The sequence below is a fragment of the Crinia signifera genome, chromosome 5, assembly GCF_055691185.1.
Source record: "Crinia signifera chromosome 5, ASM5569118v1, whole genome shotgun sequence".
Taxonomy (NCBI): domain Eukaryota; kingdom Metazoa; phylum Chordata; class Amphibia; order Anura; family Myobatrachidae; genus Crinia; species Crinia signifera.
Genome location: NC_139221.1, coordinates 326,159,827 through 326,183,100, shown reverse-complemented (window position 1 = coordinate 326,183,100; position 23,274 = coordinate 326,159,827).

Sequence of the window (23,274 nt, the reverse complement as noted above, 5' to 3'; positions counted from 1 at the left end):
TGTAGTAGCTGATAGTACACTGGTTCCAGTTTCGGCTGTAGTAGCAGATAGTACACTGTTTGTGGTTCCAGCTGCAGTAGCAGATAGTACATCAGTTCTGGCTGCTGTAGCTGAGAGTACACCGGTTGTGGTTTTGGCTGTAGTACCAGATAGTACACCGGTTCCAGTTTCGACTGTAGTAGCAGATAGTACACTGGGTCTGGCTGTAGTAGCAGATAGTACACCAATTCTTGCTGTAGTGGCAGATAGCACACCAGTTTCGGTTGTAGTTTCAGATAGTACACTTGTTCCAGTTTGTCCTACTATAGTAGAGGGTAGACTTTTTCCAGTTGTATCTGTTGAACCACTGACAGAAGTCATAGAGGCACTGGTGGTATTGCTGCCTGGTGCAGGCGTGGACAGGGAAGATGTCTTACTGGCAGCAACCACTGCTTGTATTATCTGTTGTAATAGGTTCCACAGAGAGTTTTGTGTCACCGATGATGTAATGGGAGTAACAGAGGTACTGATGTCAGAAGCATTAGTAGTTACAGCAGAGTCATTGGCTGTTATAGGTGCCCGTGTACTAGAGCTGTTTGTCTCAGGAGCCAGAATGGTGGTAGATATAGTGAATGTGTCTTGTGTCATAGTTTCATGTGTATTAGACTGACTTTGTGTAATGCTAGTTGTATCAGACAGCATAACATTGCTGGAGTTATTTCTATGACCTGGAGCTACAGTACTAGGGTCAGTTGTGTCACTCGGCATAGTGGTACTAGAGTCAGTTATGTCTCTCAGCACAGTGGTACTAGAGTTCGCTGTATCACTCTGCATAGTGGTACTAGATTCAGTTGTGTCACTCGACATAGTGGTTGGTACAAGAGTCAGTTGTGTCACTCGACATAGTGGTACTAGAGTCAGTTGTGTCACTCGGCATAGTGGTACTAGATTCAGTTGTGTCACTCGGCATAGTGGTATGAGAGTTAGTTGTGTCACTCGGCATAGTGGTACTAGAGTCAGTTGTGTCACTCGGGATAGTGGTACTAAAGTCAGTTGTGTCACTCGGCACAGTGGTACTAGAGTCAGTTGTGTCACTTGGGATAGTGGTACTAGAGTCACTTGTGTTACTTGTCATAGTGGTACTAAAGTCAGTTGTGTCAATCAGCATAGTGGCACTAGAGTCATTTGTGTCACTCGGCATATGGGCACTAGATTCAGTTATGTCACTCGGAGTAGTGGTACTAGAGTCACTTGTGTCACTCAACATAGTGGTACTAGAGTCAGTTGTGTCACTCAACAAAGTGGTACTAGAGTCAGTTGTGTCACTCAGCATAGTGGTACTAGAGTCACTTGTGTCACTCGACATAGTGGTACTAGATTCAGTTATAGTGGTACTAGAGTCAGTTGTGTCACTCGGCATAGTGGTACTAGATTCAGTTGTGTCACTCTGCATAGTCGTACTAGAGTCAGTTGTGTCACTCGGCATAGTGGTACTAGATTCAGTTGTGTCACTCTGCATAGTCGTACTAGAGTCAGTTGTGTCACGCAGCATAGTGATACTAGGGTCAGTTGTGTCACTGAGCATATTGGTACTAGAGTCAGTTGTGTCACTCGGCATAGTGGTACTAGAATCAACTGTGTCACTCGACATAGTGGTACTAGATTCAGTTATAGTGGTATTAGAGTCAGTTGTGTCACTCAACATAGTGGTACTAGAGTCAGTTGTGTCACTCGGCACAGTGGTACTAGAGTCAGTTGTGTCACGCAGCATAGTGGTACTAGAGTCAGTTGTGTCACTTGGGAGAGTGGTATTAGAGTCAGTTGTGTCACTTGGGAGAGTGGTACTAGAGTCACTTGTGTCACTGAGCATAGTGGTACTAGATTCAGTTGTGTCACTCGGGATAGTGGTACTAGATTCAGTTGTGTCACTCTGCATAGTGATACTAGAGTTAGTTGTGTCACGCAGCATAGTGATACTAGGGTCAGTTGTGTCACTCTGCATAGTGATACTAGAGTCAGTTGTGTCACGCAGCATAGTGATACTAGGGTCAGTTGTGTCCCTCTGCATAGTGGTATTAGAGTCAGTTGAGTAACTCTGCGTAGTGGTACTAGGGTCAGTTGTGTCACTCGGCATAGTGGTACTAGAGTCACTTGTGTCACTCGACATAGTGGTACTAGATTCAGTTATAGTGGTACTAGAGTCAGTTGTGTCACTCAACATAGTGGTACTAGAGTCAGTTGTGTCACTCGGCACAGTGGTACTAAAGTCAGTTGTGTGACGCAGCATAGTGGTACTAAAGTCAGTTGTGTCACTTGGGAGAGTGGTACTAGAGTCACTTGTGTCACTGAGCATAGTGGTACTAGATTCAGTTGTGTCACTCGGGATAGTGGTACTAGATTCAGTTGTGTCACTCTGCATAGTGGTACTAGAGTCAGCTGTGTCACGCAGCATAGTGATACTAGGGTCAGTTGTGTCACTGAGCATAGTGGTATTAGAGTCAGTTGTGTAACTCTGCATAGTGGTACTAGGGTCAGTTGTGTCACTGAGCATATTGGTACTAGAGTCAGTTGTGTCACTTGGGATAGTGGTACTAGAGTCACTTGTGTCACTTGGGATAGTGGTACTAGAGTCAGTTGTGTCACTTGGGATAGAGGTACTAGAGTCACTTGTGTCACTCGGGATAGTAATACTAAAGCCAGTTGTGTGACTCAGGATAGTGGTACTAGCGTCTGTCGTGTCACTCGGCATAGTGGAACTAGAGTTAGTTGTGTCACTCGGCATAGTGGTACTAGATTCAGTTATAGTGGTACTAGAGTTAGTTGTGTCACTCGGCATAGGGGTACTAGAGTCAGTTGTGTCACTCGGCATAGTGGTACTAGAGTTAGTTGAGTCACTCGGCATAGTGGTACTAGAGTTAGTTGTGTCACTCGGCATAGTGGTACTAGAGTTAGTTGAGTCACACGGCATAGTGGTACTAGAGTTAGTTGAGTCACTCGGCATAGTGGTACTAGAGTCCGTTGTGTCACTCGGCATAGTGGTACTAGAGTTAGTTGTGTCACTCGGCATAGGGGTACTAGAGTCAGTTGTGTCACTCGGCATAGTGGTACTAGAGTTAGTTGAGTCACTCGGCATAGTGGTACTAGAGTTAGTTGTGTCACTCGGCATAGTGGTACTAGAGTTAGTTGAGTCACTCGGCATAGTGGTACTAGAGTTAGTTGAGTCACTCGGCATAGTGGTACTAGAGTCCGTTGTGTCACTCTGCATAGTGGTACTAGAGTTAGTTGTGTCAGTCGGCATAGTGGTACTAGAGTTAGTTGTGTCAGTCGGCATAGTGGTACTAGAGTTAGTTGTGTCAGTCGGCATAGTGGTACTAGAGTTAGTTGTGTCAGTCGGCATAGTGGTACTAGATTCAGTTATAGTGGAGCTAGAGTCACTTGTGTCACTCGGCATAGTGGTACTAGAGTCACTTGTGTCACTCGGCATAGTGGTACTAGAGTCACTTGTGTCACTCGGCATGATGTGTGATATAGTGTTACTGGTTTCCAGTATGGTAGGAGTTGCAGCCAATAGGAAATTAGTGGTAGTTTCCGATGTGACAGTATTTGTACTCTGAACTGTCTGACCATAGACAAGACCCATATCTGTGAGATAAGGAGAAGAATACAAATACATTTATCTCATATCCATTCTCTCTCTCTCTCTCTCTCTCTCTCTCTCTCTTTCTCTCTCTCTCTCTCTCTCTCTCTATCTATCTATAGTAAAATGTAAGAAGATGGTTTGATGCATCATCATCAACCTTCCTTATATAGGTGATGCAATGTCCAGAGTAACAAGGGGTAAGGGGATGAAAGCCTTGAAGCAAGATAACATGGGTGGAGATAAAGTACCAACCAATCAGCTTGTAACTGCCATATTGCAGGCTGTGCTTGAAGCAGGAGCTCATTGGTTGGGTGTTCAATTCTCGGTAATGTTGAACCACTACCATCAATGTACAGAACAACAATGTGAGCCCTATTCTCATACCAGAGATTTCATGGCTGGTGTGTCCTGTGACCAGAGCAATACCGGGGAGGAGATGTGCACCACCAACAGTTCCAAAAGGCTAGAAATCAATTGACACTGTCACAGAGAGTGAAGCCACCTAGGGCCCAAACGCTCTCAAGAAAATTAACAAAAATTCTACCAACCCGAGGACTCCAAATGTGACCAAGATCTGCGGCTGAATGTTTTTTTACGCATCATCGGCCTATGGTGGTATAATCCGCAGCGGTTAGTGTTTAGGATACATTTGTATATTTGCAATGCCGTGACCGTTATAATAATAATATCCTTTACTTTGTACCAATACAAAATGAATGCATTAACGCTAAAGGTCCATACACAATGGACGATTTTGCACAGCGTGTATGGACAATGATGATGGGGAAAGCCACTCACTGCATACACACTAAGTGATTTTCCCCCTGGCCAGTGATTTTCCCATGGGTGGATGGCATTTCATAGCAGGACGCTATGGAAAGCCATCCACTTTATCGCTCATCTGCTGGTAATACCGGCAGATGAGCGGCCAGGGCAGCGATGATGCGGGAGCGCGCATCACCGCTCACCGCTGCTCAATAGACACTGATAGCATCTCAGACGAGTACACTGAGCGGCTTTCAGCTCAAAGTCACCCAATGTGTATGGGCCCAATGCTAATACAAAGTAAGATTTTCTTAAAAAAAATATTTGCAGCCTTTTAATACCATTTTGATTCCTCACACTATGGGGGGGGTTCTAATCTTCTCCCATTGCTGCACGGACAGGACGATGCCTGCCAGGGGCCCATCCTGTCTTCGTCCCGGCAATCGCAAATAAAAGTCAGTTTCCACTGACTTTTATTTGCGACGGTTGGAGAAATCATACGATGGTTGGCAACCATTGAAGGCATACGAGGGGATGTGTCTTTGTTACACGTCCCCCTTGTATGGTAGCAAGGGGAATCACAGGTTACCGAGCCAATCAGTCAGATCCTATATTCTAACAAATTAAAGATGAGATCAGAGGTAGTTTAGATTTTAGTTCACATCAACAGAGATATAGGGCAGGATGTTCTAACATCCGCACCCCAGCTCCGCCCCCCTTCGCCGCCCATTGCATACATAAATATCGCATATGCTCTAACATAATTATGGCAAAGGACAGCTCTTGCGGCTCCCCCCTCCCTCCCTGCACCCGGAAGAGGATCATAGTGCAGGGAGGAGGAGGTCCGGGCAGCACAGCGCTGTTCTGTCCGAACACAGGTGAGGGGGGGGGAGGTTGGTGCGGGGCGGTGGTGGATCGCGGGAGAAGCCCATAGGCATTTATGGGGCATTGCCAGATTTTTCTGGCGATTCCCCCCCCCCCCCCCCCAGTCGTGGTAACCTGGCGGGGGATGCTTAGAGCATCCCAAAATGCTTTAAAATCCCAGATAACGGGATTTACCGCATTTATAGTTTAGAGAATCTCCCCCATAAATGGTAGAAAAATAATCTGACATAAAAAAAGGATACCGACAAAACTAACCTGTGTAAAATGGGATAGCAAAACGTATTAATTAATATATATGGCCACTACTAGACTCAAATTATATTTTTGATGGAGAAAAATGAGCAAAGTCTTATTAAACAATAATAATAAAAAAAAAAAAAAAACTTGTATGTCTTTTAATCTACTGTATGTCTATATATATGTTTGTCTACATGTCTGCACTCGGACACTGGTAAATGTGTCAACAAACCATTTACTTGGTACTTTTTTTTTTACCAAAAATTGGTGCATGATAAATTCCAATGTTTTGGGGTACCCGGACTACATTGTCAAGGAGCACCCCTATACAAAATTTCAAAATTTGCACAGAACTTAGAGTAGTTGTAGTATTCGTGTTTACTCATTTAGAAAATTAAATCTTAATTATTAAATAATCTTTTGCATGTATTATCTCTTTAAGATACATTTACTAACGTCTGAGAAAGTATTTTCGGTACTTGTGAGTTATCCGGGCTGCCGATTTTTTCATCGCGCCCAAAATCGTGGGCATCGCGTCGGTCGTGGCCGTTATGAGGGGCCGCGACGCGATGCCCGCGATTTCCCATAGACAGTAATGTTAAAAGACACGATGGACCCGATTTCCGACCCGATTTCCCATAGACAGTAATGTTAAAAGACGCGATGGACCCGATTTCCCATAGACAATAATGTTAAAATAAAATGACAATGTGAAATTGGCCAATATGGGCATTTCACATTGGATATGTTTTAAAATAAAATGTTTTATGGCCCCTACCACCGTTAACGCCACCCCGCTATTGACGCCAACCCGAAGCGTGGCGAGCGCAGCGAGCCCGCGAGGGGCGGCGGTACGCGTCCTCCGACCTTTTCATACCCCTACTATCCACGTCGGCGTGGAGTGAGAATAGAATAGTGTGGCAAGCGCAGCGAGCCACCGAGCCCGAAGCGTGGCGAGCGCAGCGAGCCCCGCAGGGGACGCGGACACCTGTGAAGCCCGCAAGGGCACGCGGATACCTGTGAAGGTATCCGCGTCCCCTCGCCACGCTTCGGGCTCGGTGGCTCGCTGCACTCGCCACACTATTCTATTCTCACTCCACGCCGACGTGGATAGTAGGGGTATGAAAAGGTCGGAGGACGCGTACCGCCGCCCCTCGCGGGCTCGCCACGCTTCGGGTTGGCGTCAATAGCGGGATGGCGTTAACGGTGGTGGGGGGCCATAAAACATTTTTTTTAAAAACATATCCAATGTGAAATGCCCATATTGGCCAATTTCACATTGTCATTTTATTTTAACATTGTTGTCTATGGGAAATCGGGTCCATCGCGTCTTTTAACATTACTGTCTATGGGAAATCGGGTCGGAAATCGGGTCGGAAATCGGGTCCATCGTGTCTTTTAACATTACTGTCTATGGGAAATCGCGGGCATCGCGTCGCGGCCCCTTATAACGGCCACGACCGACGCGATGCCCCCGATTAGGGGCTAAATCGCGGGCATCGCGTCGGTCGGGTGTCCTTAAGTTAACTAAACTTAAGGACAAAATCGGCAGCCCGGATAACTCACAAGTACCGTATTTTCCTATAATATTCAATTAAATTCAAGTTTGTTGCTTGTTCTCCATAATAACCTAAAATGTTACCTTACTGTATATAGGAAATATCTTTTAATTCCCATTTTTTTATTTGAATTTATATAACAAATGTGATGCTGGCATTTTTAGTGGATATTTTGCACTTAAAGGGTTAAGTGACTTCTTATTAAGATTTGATGGATAGATAGATAGATAGATAGATAGATAGATAGATAGATAGATAGATAGATAGATAGATAGATGGATATTACTGTATTACTATATTAGGATGGTTTCCACTAATATATCTATCTATACACACACACACACACACACACACACACACACACACACTCAAACACACACACTTTATTAGCATAAGATAACCCATATTTTGAAAGTATTTCTTATTCATGCTTACAAGAACTTTAATACATAGCTATAACTAAAACTAACGACAACATACCAAAAAATACAGCAGAATGAAGAGTCATCCAACTGAGTATCCAGCACTTTCTGTTATCCATGATCTACGTCTGCAGAATAATTCCGAGCAGATCGTCTTGCAGTGTTCTAGTTAGGACATGGAGCAATGTTACAGCTGATCTGTCTTCTTCCGATCCATCACAATACACGTATAGTCTCAGCTGAAATGTGACATTCTTTTATACGGTAGGTTTTGCAGTTGACAAAAGGCAATAGAGTCTAACTGGCCTGTGACCAACATAGTACATGTCACTCAGTACATATATAGTACTCATAGTACATATATAGCTGTTTTTAGTACATACCAATAAATGCTAGAAGATAGAGAAATATGGAGAAAGAGATAAATATATAGATTTATACCCACTATATGGAAAAAAGTATTTGGCCACACCTGTTAATTATCCATTTCAGGTGTTTCAATCAGATCTGTTGTCACAGGTGTATAAGATCAAGCACCAAGCTGTGCAGTCTCCATTGGGCAAAATTGGTCATTCTGAAGAGCTCAGTGACAAGTGTGGTACTGTGATAGGATGCCGCCTGTGTGTGGTACCATACCTCCCAGCATGCCCCTCTCCAGTAGGGACAACATGCTCTGTTCCTGGTCCCTGGTAATGTATGATTGCCATCACCTGTGGTGACTCCTTTCTTATCAGTTACCTAGCTCCTCACAGGTTCATACATTATCCAGATCTCCCAGCATGTCCCTCTCCAGGAGGACACAATGCTCTGTTCCTGGGCTTCCCTGGTAATGTAGGATTGCCAGCACCTGTGGTGACACCTTTCTTATCAATTACCTAGCTCCCCACAGGTGCTGGCAATCATACATTATCCATACCTCCCAGCATGCTCCTCTCCAGGAGGACACAATGCTCTGTTCCTGGGCTTCCCTGGTAATGTAGGATTGCCATCACCTGTGGTGACACCTTTCTTATCAGTTACCTAGCTCCCCACAGGTGCTGGCAATCCTACATTATCCATACCTCCCAGCATGCCCCTCTCCAAGAGGACACAATGCTCTGTTCCTGGACTTCCCTGGTAATGTATGATTGACAGCACCTGTGGTGACACCTTTCTTAGCAGTTACCTAGCTCCCCACAGGTGCTGGTAATCATACATTATCCAGACCTCCCAGCATGCCCCTCTCCAGGAGGACACAATGCTCTGTTCCTGGACTTCCCTGGTAATGTAGGATTGCCAGCACCTGTGGTGACACCTTTCTTATCGCGTAACCCGTTCAACACAGGTGCTGGCAATCATAAATTAAGAGAGAAGTACAGAAACAGAGCATTGTGTCCTCCTGGGGAGGGTCATGTTGGGAGGTATGTGGTACTGTGATAGGATGCCCCCTCTGTGTGGTACTGTGATAGGATGCCACCTTTGTGTGGTACTGTGATAGGATGCCCCCTCTGTGTGGTACTGTGACAGGATGCCACCAGTGTGTGGTACTGTGATAGGATGCCACCTCTGTGTGGTACAGTGATAGGATGCCACCTCTGTGTGGTACTGTGATAGGATGCCACCTCTGTGTGGTACTGTGATAGGATGCCACCTTTGTGTGGTACTGTGATAGGATGCCCCCTCTGTGTGGTACTGTGACAGGATGCCACCAGTGTGTGGTACTGTGATAGGATGCCACCTCTGTGTGGTACAGTGATAGGATGCCACCTTTGCGTTGTACTGTGATAGGATGCCACCTTTGCGTTGTACTGTGATAGGATGCCACCTTTGCGTTGTACTGTGATAGGATGCCACCTTTGTGTGGTACCATACCTCCCAACATGACCCTCTCCAGTAGGGACAACATGCTCTGTTCCTGGGCTTCCCTGGTAATGTATGATTGCCAGCACCTGTGGTGACACCTTTCTTATCAGTTACCCAGCTCCCCACAGGTGCTGGTAATCATACATTATCCATACCTCCCAGCATGCCCCTCTCCAGGAGGACACAATGCTCTGTTCCTGGGCTTCCCTGGTAATGTATGATTGCCAGCACCTGTGGTGACACCTTTCTTGTCAGTTACCTAGCTCCCCACAGGTGCTGGCAATCATACATTATCCATACCTCCCAGCATGCCCCTCTCCATGAGGACACAATGCTCTGTTCCTGGTCCCTGGTAATGTATGATTGCCATCACCTGTGGTGACACCTTTCTTATCAGTTACCTAGCTCCCCACAGGTGCTGGCAATCATACATTATCCATACCTCCCAGCATGCCCCTCTCCATGAGGACACAATGCTCTGTTCCTGGTCCCTGGTAATGTATGATTGCCATCACCTGTGGTGACACCTTTCTTATCAGTTACCTAGCTCCCCACAGGTGATGACAATCATACATTATCCATAACTCCCAGCATGCCCCTCTCCAGGAGGACACAATGCTCTGCTCCTGGGCTTCCCTGGTAATGTATGATTGCCAGCACCTGTGGTGACAGCTTTCTTATCAGTTACCTGGCTCCCCACAGGTGCTGGCAATCATACATTACCCATACCTCCCAGCATGCCCCTCTCCAGGAGGACACAATGCTCTGTTCCTGGGCTTCCCTGGTAATGTAAATTTGCCAGCACCTGTGGTGACACCTTTCTTATCAGTTACCTAGCTCCCCACAGGTGCTGGCAATCATACATTATCCATATCTCCCAGCATGCCCCTTAACAGGAGGACACAATGCTCTGTTCCTGGGCTTCCCTGGTAATGTATGATTGCCAGCACCTGTGGTGACACCTTTCTTATCAGTTACCTAGCTCCCCACAGGTGCTGGCAGTCATACATTATCCATACCTCCCAGCATGCCCCTCTCCAGGAGGACACAATGCTTTGCTCCTGGGCTTCCCTGGTAATGTATGATTGCCAGCACCTGTGGTGACACCTTTCTTATCAGTTACCTGGCTCCCCACAGGTGCTGGCAATCATACATTACCCATACCTCCCAGCATGCCCCTCTCCAGGAGGACACAATGCTCTGTTCCTGGGCTTCCCTGGTAATGTATGATTGCCAGCACCTGTGGTGACACCTTTCTTATCAGTTACCTAGCTCCACACAGGTGCTGGCAATCATACATTATCCATACTCCCCAACATGCCCCTCTCCAGGAGGACACAATGCTCTGCTCCTGGGCTTCCCTGGTAATGTATGATTGCCAGCACCTGTGGTGACAGCTTTCTTATCAGTTACCTGGCTCCCCACAGGTGCTGGCAATCATACATTACCCATACCTCCCAGCATGCCCCTCTCCAGGAGGACACAATGCTCTGTTCCTGGGCTTCCCTGGTAATGTAAATTTGCCAGCACCTGTGGTGACACCTTTCTTATCAGTTACCTAGCTCCCCACAGGTGCTGGCAGTCATACATTATCCATACCTCCCAGCATGCCCCTCTCCAGGAGGACACAATGCTTTGCTCCTGGGCTTCCCTGGTAATGTATGATTGCCAGCACCTGTGGTGACACCTTTCTTATCAGTTACCTGGCTCCCCACAGGTGCTGGCAATCATACATTACCCATACCTCCCAGCATGCCCCTCTCCAGGAGGACACAATGCTCTGTTCCTGGGCTTCCCTGGTAATGTATGATTGCCAGCACCTGTGGTGACACCTTTCTTATCAGTTACCTAGCTCCCCACAGGTGCTGGTAATCATACATTATCCATACCTCACAGCATGCCCCTCTCCAGTAAGGAAACAATGCTCTGCTCCTGGGCTTCCCTGGTAATGTATGATTGCCAGCACCTGTGGTGACACCTTTATTATCAGTTACCTAGCTCCCCACAGGTGCTGGCAATCATACATTATCCACACCTCAGAGCATGCCCCTCTCCAGGAGGACACAATGCTCTGTTCCTTGGCTTCCCTGGTAATGTATGATTGCCAGCGCCTGTGGTGACACCTTTCTTATCAGTTACCTAGCTCCCCACAGGTGCTGGTAATCATACATTATCCATACCTCACAGCATGCCCCTCTCCAGGAGGACACAATGCTCTGCTCCTGGACTTCCCTGGTAATGTAGGATTGCCAGCACCTGTGGTGACACCTTTCTTATCAATTACCCAGCTCCTCACAGGTGATGACAATCATACATTATCCATACCTCCCAGCATGCCCTTTTCCAGGAGGACACAATGCTCTGCTCCTGGGCTTACCTGGTAATGTATGATTGCCATCACCTGTGGTGACACCTTTCTTATCAGTTACCTAGCTCCCCACAGGTGCTGGTAATCATACATTATCCATACCTCCCAGCATGCCCCTCTCCAGGAGGACACAATGCTCTGCTCCTGGACTTCCCTGGTAATGTAGGATTGCCAGCACCTGTGGTGACACCTTTCTTATCAATTACCCAGCTCCTCACAGGTGATGACAATCATACATTATCCATACCTCCCAGCATGCCCCTTTCCAGGAGGACACAATGCTCTGCTCCTGGGCTTCCCTGGTAATGTATGATTGCCATCACCTGTGGTGACACCTTTCTTATCAGTTACCTAGCTCCCCACAGGTGCTGGTAATCATACATTATCCATACCTCCCAGCATGCCCCTCTCCAGGAGGACACAATGCTCTGCTCCTGGACTTCCCTGGTAATGTAGGATTGCCAGCACCTGTGGTGACACCTTTCTTATCAATTACCTAGCTCCCCACAGGTGCTGGCAATCATACATTATCCATACCTCCCAGCATGCCCCTCTCCAGGAGGACACAGTGCTCTGTTCCTGGGCTTCCCTGGTAATGTATGATTGCCATCACCTGTGGTGACACCTTTCTTATCAATTACCCAGCTCCTCACAGGTGATGACAATCATACATTATCCATACCTCCCAGCATGCCCCTCTATAGGAGGAACACAATGCTCTGCTCCTGGGCTTCCCTGGTAATGTATGATTGCCAGCACCTGTGGTGACACCTTTCTTATCAGTTACCTAGCTCCCCACAGGTGCTGGCAATCATACATTATCCATACCTCACAGCATGCCCCTCTCCAGGAGGACACAATGCTCTGCTCCTGGACTTCCCTGGTAATGTAGCATTGCCAGCACCTGTGGTGACACCTTTCTTATCAATTACCTAGCTCCCCATAGGTGCTGGCAATCATACATTATCCATACCTCCCAGCATGCCCCTCTCCAGGAGGACACAGTGCTCTGTTCCTGGGCTTCCCTGGTAATGTATGACTGCCATCACCTGTGGTGACACCTTTCTTATCAATTACCCAGCTCCTCACAGGTGATGACAATCATACATTATCCATACCTCACAGCATGCCCCTCTCCAGGAGGACACAATGCTCTGCTCCTGGGCTTCCCTGGTAATGTATGATTGCCAGCACCTGTGGTGACACCTTTCTTATCAATTACCCAGCTCCTCACAGGTGATGACAATCATACATTATCCATACCTCCCAGCATGCCCCTTTCCAGGAGGACACAATGCTCTGCTCCTGGGCTTCCCTGGTAATGTATGATTGCCATCACCTGTGGTGACACCTTTCTTATCAGTTACCTAGCTCCCCACAGGTGCTGGTAATCATACATTATCCATACCTCCCAGCATGCCCCTCTCCAGGAGGACACAATGCTCTGCTCCTGGACTTCCCTGGTAATGTAGGATTGCCAGCACCTGTGGTGACACCTTTCTTATCAATTACCTTGCTCCCCACAGGTGCTGGCAATCATACATTATCCATACCTCCCAGCATGCCCCTCTCCAGGAGGACACAGTGCTTTGTGTGGTACTGTGATAGGATGCCACCATTGCGTTGTACTGTGATAGGATGCCACCTTTGTGTGGTACTGTGATAGGATGCCACCTTTGCGTGGTACTGTGATAGGATGCCACCTTTGCGTGGTACTGTGATAGGATGCCACCATTGCGTGGTACTGTGATAGGATGCCACCATTGCGTGGTACTGTGATAGGATGCCACCTTTGCGTGGTACTGTGATAGGATGCCACCTTTGCGTGGTACTGTGATAGGATGCCACCTCTGTGTGGTACTGTGGTAGGATGCCACCTTTGTGTGGTACTGTGATAGGATGCCACCTTTGTGTGGTACAGTGATAGGATGCCACCTGTGTGTGGTACTGTGATAGGATGCCACCTGTGTGTGGTAATGTGATAGGATGCCACCTGTGTGTGGTACTGTGATAGGATGCCACCTGTGTGTGGTACTGTGATAGGATGCCACCTTTGTGTGGTACTGTGATAGGATGCCACCTTTGCGTTGTACTGTGATAGGATGCCACCTTTGCGTGGTACTGTGATAGGATGCCACCTTTGTGTGGTACTGTGATAGGATGCCACCTTTGCGTGGTACTGTGATAGGATGCCACCATTGCGTGGTACTGTGATAGGATGCCACCATTGCGTGGTACTGTGATAGGATGCCACCTTTGCGTGGTACTGTGATAGGATGCCACCTTTGCGTGGTACTGTGGTAGGATGCCACCTCTGTGTGGTACTGTGGTAGGATGCCACCTTTGTGTGGTACTGTGATAGGATGCCACCTTTGTGTGGTACTGTGATAGGATGCCACCTTTGTGTGGTACTGTGATAGGATGCCACCTTTGTGTCATACTGTGATAGGATGCCACCTTTGCGTGGTACTCTGATAGGATGCCACCTGTGTGTGGTACTCTGATAGGATGCCACCTGTGTGTGGTACTGTGATAGGATGCCACCTTTGTGTGGAAATGTGATAGGATGCCACCTTTGCTTGGTACTGTGATAGGATGCCACCTTTGCATGGTACTGTGATAGGATGCCGTCTTTGCGTGGTACTGTGATAGGATGCCGTCTTTGCGTGGTACTGTGATAGGATGCCACCTTTGCGTGGTACTGTGATAGGATGCCACCTTTGCATGGTACTGTGGTAGGATGCCACCTTTGTGTGGTACTGTGATAGGATGCCGCCGTTCGAGTAAGATGGTTGGCGAAATCTCCTTCCCACTGTATATTTCACGGTCAGCTGTAAGTGATATTATTAGACAGTGGAAGCATCTGGGAACAACAGCAACTCACCAATGAAGCGAAAGGTCACATAAAATCTATGTATGGGCAATGACTGCTAAGGCGCATGGTGCGTATGTGGGCCAGATGTACTAACCCTCGCAGAGACATAAAATACCAGCCAATCAGTTCTTTACTGCCATGTTATAGGCTGTGCATATAAGAGGGGGCGAAAAAAAGCCCATAGGCTTCTATAGGGTATCGTCACCCAGAGGTGGCGATACCCTACACTGCGGTAACGTGGCGGCGGGGTTTTAGTACATATGAAAATGCGGTAAACCGGGGGTTTTACTGCATTTGCGGCTTAGTATATCCCGCCCTTAGTACATTGGTTCCTGAATGTCAACGTTAGGAATATCAATCATATGACTGTACACTCTTTGTAATAATATAAATAAATAAATATAGGGTAAAATACATTTAGAATTCATCCAACACATTAATAACAATGCAATATGGCTAATATTATATTTATAAAGAGTGCGTAGACACAAGGGGATGCGTTTGGGTGGGGGGGGTATAGGAACTGGGATCGGGGAGATTAGGGTTAGGCTGCGGAGGGAGGGTCCAGCAGGTGCACCATAAAGATTCCCCGGCCTTCTAAAACGTTCCCAGAGGATCATTGTGGGACTACCGTTTGACTCAAGGACCCACCAACACTCCCAGAGTCCCTTTGAGGATCTTTGGTCCCATCCACTGTATGCGGGCAGTCAGGTTACTGAGACACAGGTATTAATCCTACTTCCAGATGACCTAGAGCCTGATTCAGATTTGGGCGCAATGCCGATGGTCACGCAGCTGAGCTTTTTTAGTAGACTGAGCAAGGTCCTCTATACTATATTCCGAGACAAGAGGGGGCATCTGTTACCACCACCACGTTCACCCAGTGGCCCCAGGAACAGCAGCACAACTCTGGCATGTCTAATGGAAGATTATATGTCCTTCGCACGTGATGCCTGTGATAATTGGGCAAGGCTGTGTAGTGATGGGTCTGATGAAGATTTGGATACAGGGATATGTTATCTGTCGTTCAATACATTTATTTGACTTATTATAGATCAGAGAAAGCAGGGACTGGCTTTTACAGTGGGCTATTATAGGTGTGTCATTGCATAACTCAATGCGTAACTGGAGACGCGTTTCTCCACCAAAGTGCAAAACGCGTCTTTCTTGTGGATTGGTAATAGCTGCACCTCAGTATGTCTGCCCACAGTGCAAAGGGCTGAAACCGCATTTGTGCTGTGCGGCAGATCATGTTTTGCATTTCACACTCAGGGATGTCACATGCTCAGTGATGTCACATGCTCAGTGATGTCAAATATGGAGGGGGAAGGATTCCCAGAACATTTATTCATTGCACAATGTCTGTCTTACTAGAAAGCTGGGTTTTGTGTGTCTCTGAATGTGGCGGATTAAAGTGCTGATCTGGTCACCTCTGCTGTCTCGGGAGCAGTAGGGAGCGGTCTCTTCACACTTCACTGCTGAAGCTGCTGTCCTGAGATTACTGACACAAAGACAGCGACGTCAGGCCAAACCCAGCTCTGAAAACAGTCTGCAATCACTGAAACCCCAGACACGGCTCACCTCAACTCATTACTATAGAGGCTGGCAGCCCTGCGGTTATAACGCCATATCTTATCAGGGGAATGTATCAGGCCTTGTAGAGGGAATAAGTAAAGACGTCCAAATCCAAGAATCAGCTATAATGGGGCTGCACACGGAGCGATTTCAGACCATTTTCTGAGCGACTTCAAATGTCAGCAACAAACACATCGGGTCTGTGTGTGACTGCGGATGTTATACTGTATATGTAGCTCATTGGCCCTTATTCTGAGTGAGTCAGATGGCTCCGAATGCTGACGGACAGCTGATGGTTGGTGATTGCGCATGTGCAAACGCCTCACACGTACGAACACGGCGTGAGGTCTGTGCAGAAAATGATCGTATGGAACAATCCAAGCAGGGGGTGGAGAGGGGCGTGAAGGGCTGTTTGGGATCATTACCATATGTGTACGCCCTGTGTTTCATTGGCATTCCCATGAAAACGATGGGCGTACGTATGGTAATGAGGCCGTGATGCACGTGTGGGGGGGGGAGGACAGCTGACATAGCTGGATGCCAGCTGCCCGCCCATATCCCTGCATTCATACAGAGAAATGTCCGAGTGGTCTTGAGCACTCGGTGCTGCTTGACCGCTCGGTCCATCATTCGATAGTCGGCGACCATTGGAGGATGGGGGAGGTTCCCATAGATGGAGGAGGTGTTCACATGAAACATCCACTCGCGGTCCGTACGCTTGGCTTCTTATCGCATTCGGACCGAGTGAGCGATCCGTATGGAAGGCGGGGCTAAGAACACTCGGTTCCTGTCCGAAATACGCATCCGTCTGATTCAACTAGAATGAGGGCCATTGTGTAACCTTAGTGGACAGCATTGCTATTGTATAATAAAGGATTTACACCTGTATGGACTGTACATTTACTACTGAGGACGAACGTTATCACATGGACTGTACATTTACTACTGAGGACGAACGTGATCACATGGACTGTACATTTACTACTGAGGACGAACGTTGTCACATGGACTGTACATTTACTACTGAGGACGAACGTGATCACATGGACTGTACATTTACTACTGAGGACGAACGTTATCACATGGACTGTACATTTACTACTGAGGACGACCGTTATCACATGGACTGTACATTTACTACTGAGGACGACCGTTATCACATGGACTGTACATTTACTACTGAGGACGGATGTTATCACATGGACTGTACATTTACTGCTGAGGACCGACGTTATCACATGGACTGTACATTTACTACTGAGGACGGATGTTATCACATGGACTGTACATTTACTACTGAGGACCAACGTTATCACATGGACTGTACATTTACTGCTGAGGACCAACGTTATCACATGGACTGTACATTTACTACTGAGGACGACCGTTATCACATGGACTGTACATTTACTACTGAGGACGGATGTTATCACATGGACTGTACATTTACTGCTGAGGACCGACGTTATCACATGGACTGTACATTTACTGCTGAGGACGGACGTTATCACATGGACTGTACATTTACTACTGAGGACGGACGTTATCACATGGACTGTACATTTACTACTGAGGACGGATGTTATCACATGGACTGTGCATTTACTACTGAGGAGGAACGTTATCACATGGACTGTACATTTACTACCGAGGACGGACGTTATCACATGGACTGTACATTTACTACTGAGGGCGAACGTTATCACATGGACTGTACATTTACTACTGAGGACGGACGTTATCACATGGACTGTACATTTACTACTGAGGACGGACGTTATCACATGGACTGTACATTTACTACCGAGGACGGACGTTATCACATGGACTGTACATTTACTACTGAGGACGGACGTTATCACATGGACTGTACATTTACTACTGAGGACGAACGTTATCACATGGACTGTACATGTACTACTGAGGACGAACGTGATTACATGTACTACTGAGGACGAACGTGATCACATGGACTGTACATTTACTACTGAGGGCGAACGTTATCACATGGACTGTACATTTACTACTGAGGACGGACGTTATCACATGGACTGTACATTTACTACTGAGGACGGACGTTATCACATGGACTGTACATTTACTACTGAGGACGAACGTTATCACATGGACTGTACATTTACTACTGAGGACGGACTTTATCACATGGACTGTACATTTACTACTGAGGACGAACGTTATCACATGGACTGTACATGTACTACTGAGGACGAACGTGATCACATGGACTGTACATTTACTACTGAGGACGAACGTGATCACATGGACTGTACATTTACTACTGAGGACGATCGTTATCACATGGACTGTACATTTACTACTGAGGACGACCGTTATCACATGGACTGTACATTTACTACTGAGGACGAACGTTATCACGTGGACTGTACATTTACTACTGAGGGCTAACGTTATCACATGGACTGTACATTTACTACTGAGGACGAACGTTATCACATGGACTGTACATTTACTACTGAGGACGGACGTTATCACATGGACTGTACATTTACTACTGAGGACGAACGTTATCACATGGACTGTACATTTACTACTGAGGACGGACGTTATCACATGGACTGTACATTTACTACTGAGGACGAACGTTATCACATGGACTGTACATTTACTACTGAGGACGGACGTTATCACATGGACTGTACATTTACTACTGAGGGCGAACGTTATCACATGGACTGTACATTTACTACTGAGGACGAACGTTATCACATGGACTGTACATTTACTACTGAGGACGATCGTTATCACATGGACTGTACATTTACTACTGAGGACGGACGTTATCACATGGACTGTACATTTACTACTGAGGATGAACGTTACCACATGGACTGTACATTTACTACTGAGGACGAACGTTATCACATGGACTGTACATTTACTACTGAGGACGAACGTTATCACATGGACTGTACATTTACTACTGAGGACGATCGTTATCACATGGACTGTACATTTACTACTGAGGACGATCGTTATCACATGGACTGTACATTTACTACTGAGGACGACCGTTATCACATTCTGTACATTTACTACTGAGGACGACCGTTATCACATGGACTGTACATTTACTACTGAGGACGAACGTTATCACATGGACTGTACATTTACTACTGAGGACGAACGTTATCACATGGACTGTACATTTACTACTGAGGATGACCGTTATCACATGGACTGTACATTTACTACTGAGGACGAACGTTATCACATGGACTGTACATTTACTACTGAGGACGAACGTTATCACATGGACTGTACATTTACTACTGAGGACGAACGTTATCACATGGACTGTACATTTACTACTGAGGACGACCGTTATCACATTCTGTACATTTACTACTGAGGACGACCGTTATCACATGGACTGTACATTTACTACTGAGGACGAACGTTATCACATGGACTGTACATTTACTACTGAGGACGACCGTTATCACATGGACTGTACATTTACTACTGAGGACGACCGTTATTACATGGACTGTACATTTACTACTGAGGACGACCGTTATCACATGGACTGTACATTTACTACTGAGGACGGACGTTATCACATGGACTGTACATTTACGTGTTAAACATTTATTGCAGTGCTGAGTATGGCGCATCAGGCAGCCTTTAGCGGTACACAATGTAAGCATTTGTACATGCAGAGTACAGTATATTACAGCTACAATTGCGGTGACTGTTACTCCAGGTTAGGGGCAATTCAAAGTGATCATTCAGCCCAACGTCGCTGGTGTTACTGCGCACTCCTGCGGGTGTGAGGTTACAATGAGGAGCTCCCGCGTCACTGTTCCCACGGCCCATCGCTAATGTCACAGTAAATTGAACCCCCCCCCTCTGATCAGCGCTGTCACCGGTTTCTCTCTATGGAGAGATGCATAATATTATTTATATACAGGTCTTTTATACAGATTCCACAAATCTGCCTTGGACTGGACGCACCTCATATATGAGGTATGAGGCACCAGATGTAAATGCAACATTTGTCAGTTTCAATAAGTTGGGGATGCATCAAGCCAAAAACAACCAATCATCTTCTGACATATATCTAGCACAGACTTTGGAATGACAATTACAGTAGATGCTGATTGGTTACTCGCAAATCAATATGCTAATATTACGTAGCATTAGGGGATATCTGGAAAATTGGTCAACAGCATCTAGGTCAACAGTCAATCGGTCGACACCAAAAGGTCAAAATGCACTAGGTCAACATTAACAAAATGCTGACACAATCAAAAGGTTGATGTGAGTTTTTCACATTTTTTTTTCTTTTAATTTTTTTATGCTTTATGACAAACGTGGACACCAAGCACGGGTATGCTCTGCACTCATTGCGGGTCTATGTCGGCATTGACACCAAGCAAGGGTACGCTCTGCACTCAATGCGGGTCTATGTCGGCACTGACACCAAGCAAGGGTACGCTCTGCACTCAATGCGGGTCTATGTCGGCATTGACACCAAGTAAGGGTACGCTCTGCACTCATTGCGGGTCTATGTCAGCATTGACACCAAGCAAGGGTACGCTCTGCACTCATTGCGTGTCTATGTCGGCATTGACACCAATCAAGGGTACGCTCTGCACTCATTGCGGTTCTATGTCGACATTGACACCAATCAAGGGTACGCTCTGCACTCATTGCGGTTCTATGTCGGCATTGACACCAAGCAAGGGTACGCTCTGCACTCATTGTGGGTCTATGTCGGCATTGACACCAAGCAAGGGTACGCTCTGCACTCATTGCGGGTCTTTGTCGGCATTGACACCAAGCACGGGTACGCTCTGCACTCAATGCGGGTCTATGTCGGCATTGACACCAAGAAAGGGTACGCTCTACACTCATTGTGGGTCTATGTCGGTATTGACACCAAGCAAGGGTACGCTCTGCACTCATTGTGGGTCTATGTCGGCATTGACACCAAGCATGGGTACGCTCTGCACTCATTGCGTGTCTATGTCGGCATTGACACCAATCAAGGGTACGCTCTGCACTCATTGCGGTTCTATGTCGGCATTGACACCAAGCAAGGGTACGCTCCGCACTCATTGCGGGTCTATGTCGGCATTGACCTCAAGCAAGGGTACGCTCTGCACTCATTGTGGGTCTATGTCGGCATTGACACCAAGCAAGGGTACACTCTGCAGTCATTGCGGGTCTATGTCGGCATTGACACCAAGCAAGGGTACGCTCTGCACTCATTGTGGGTCTATGTCGGCATTGACACCAATCAAGGGTACGCTCTGCACTCATTGCGGTTCTATGTCGGCATTGACACCAAGCAAGGGTACGCTCCGCACTCATTGCGGGTCTATGTCGGCATTGACCTCAAGCAAGGGTACGCTCTGCACTCATTGTGGGTCTATGTCGGCATTGACACCAAGCAAGGGTACACTCTGCAGTCATTGTGGGTCTATGTCGGCATTGACACCAAGCAAGGGTACGCTCTAGAAATATAGAACGTGATGGCAGATAAGAACCACTTGGCCCATCTAGTCTGCCCCTGTTTTAAACTTGTTACCTCAAACTATATTTGATCCTTATTTCTTTGTAAGGATATCAATGTGCCTATCCCAAGCATGTTTACATTGTACTACTGTACTTGCCTCTACCACCTCTGATGGGAGGCTATTCCACTTATCTACTACCCTTTCTGTGAATGCATTCATTGTGGGTCTATGTCGGCATTGACACCTAGCAAGGGTACGCTCTGCACTCATTGCGGGTCTATGTCGGCATTGACACCTAGCAAGGGGCTGCTCTGCTCTCATTGCGGGTCTATGTCGGCATTGATACCAAAAATATGATAAACTCATGTCAACCTTTTCATGTATCAAACTTTACCTGTAAACGTTTTTTTGTATTGACCATCAATGTCAACTTTTTCATGGTAACCTTATGTCAATGTTGACTTAATGGTGTCGACCAATTAACTGTTGGCCTAGACACTGCTGACACTTTGAGCACCCGCGGAACCATCAGTATCAGAGGAGTCTTGTTGCGGTTGGCGGCCGGCTGAACCATAACTGTGCCGATATATACAGCAGAGGTCTCTGTGCGTCTGTGTCATATACTGTAGCAGCGGATCTCATCGCTGGCACGACTCAGGGGGTGATTCAGCTCGGCTCAGAAGAAGGCTAATTCGTCCCCGTTCCCAGCCATGTCCGAACACCTGTGCGAACACCTTTGGTGAGTATCACACACGCCGAGGTGTTCACACGTGTAGGGGAGGGAGCGGGGGGGGGGGGGGAGGGCAGGGGAGGCGTTTTATGGGCGTCCCCATGAAATCTCTGGCCATTCTCCTGGGAACACAGGCGGGATGATGCCTATTTGGGGGGACGTCAGCACCCGCCCCCTCTTCGGTGGACTACGACGGAAATAAACGTCAGTTTTACTGACTTATTACCGGCGGGGAGAGAAAACATTCAATGGTAGTCTATCATCGAATGATTTCTCTCCCCTTTGGCCCCATGTGAGGAGATGTGTTCATGTTCATCCCTTCGCACAGTACCGAGGGGAGTCGTGGCGCGCGGGGGTGGTTTGGCCAAGCGGCGTTTATGGGCTCACTAGGCAAATGTACACTGCTTAGCGATCCATGCTGAATCACCCCTCTGTGAGCTGGGGGAATGTCTGTCCTTTTCTTCTTGGCTAGTATAACCCCCCCCCCCCCTCCTCTTTCATACCACTGATATAACCCCCCCTTCTCTTTCATACCACTGATATAACCCCCCCCCCCTTCTCTTTCATACCACTGATATAACCCCCCCCCCACTTCTCTTTCATATCACTGATATAACCCCCCCCTTCTCTTTCATACCACTGATATAACCCCCCTTCTCTTTCATACCACTGATATAACCCCCCCCCTTCTCTTTCATACCACTGATATAACCCCCCCCTTCTCTTTCATACCACTGATATAACCCCCCCCCTTCTCTTTCATACCACTGATATAACCCCCCCTTCTCTTTCATACCACTGATATAACCCCCCCCCCCTTCTCTTTCATACCACTGATATAACCCCCCCCTTCTCTTTCATACCACTGATATAACCCCCCCTTCTCTTTCATA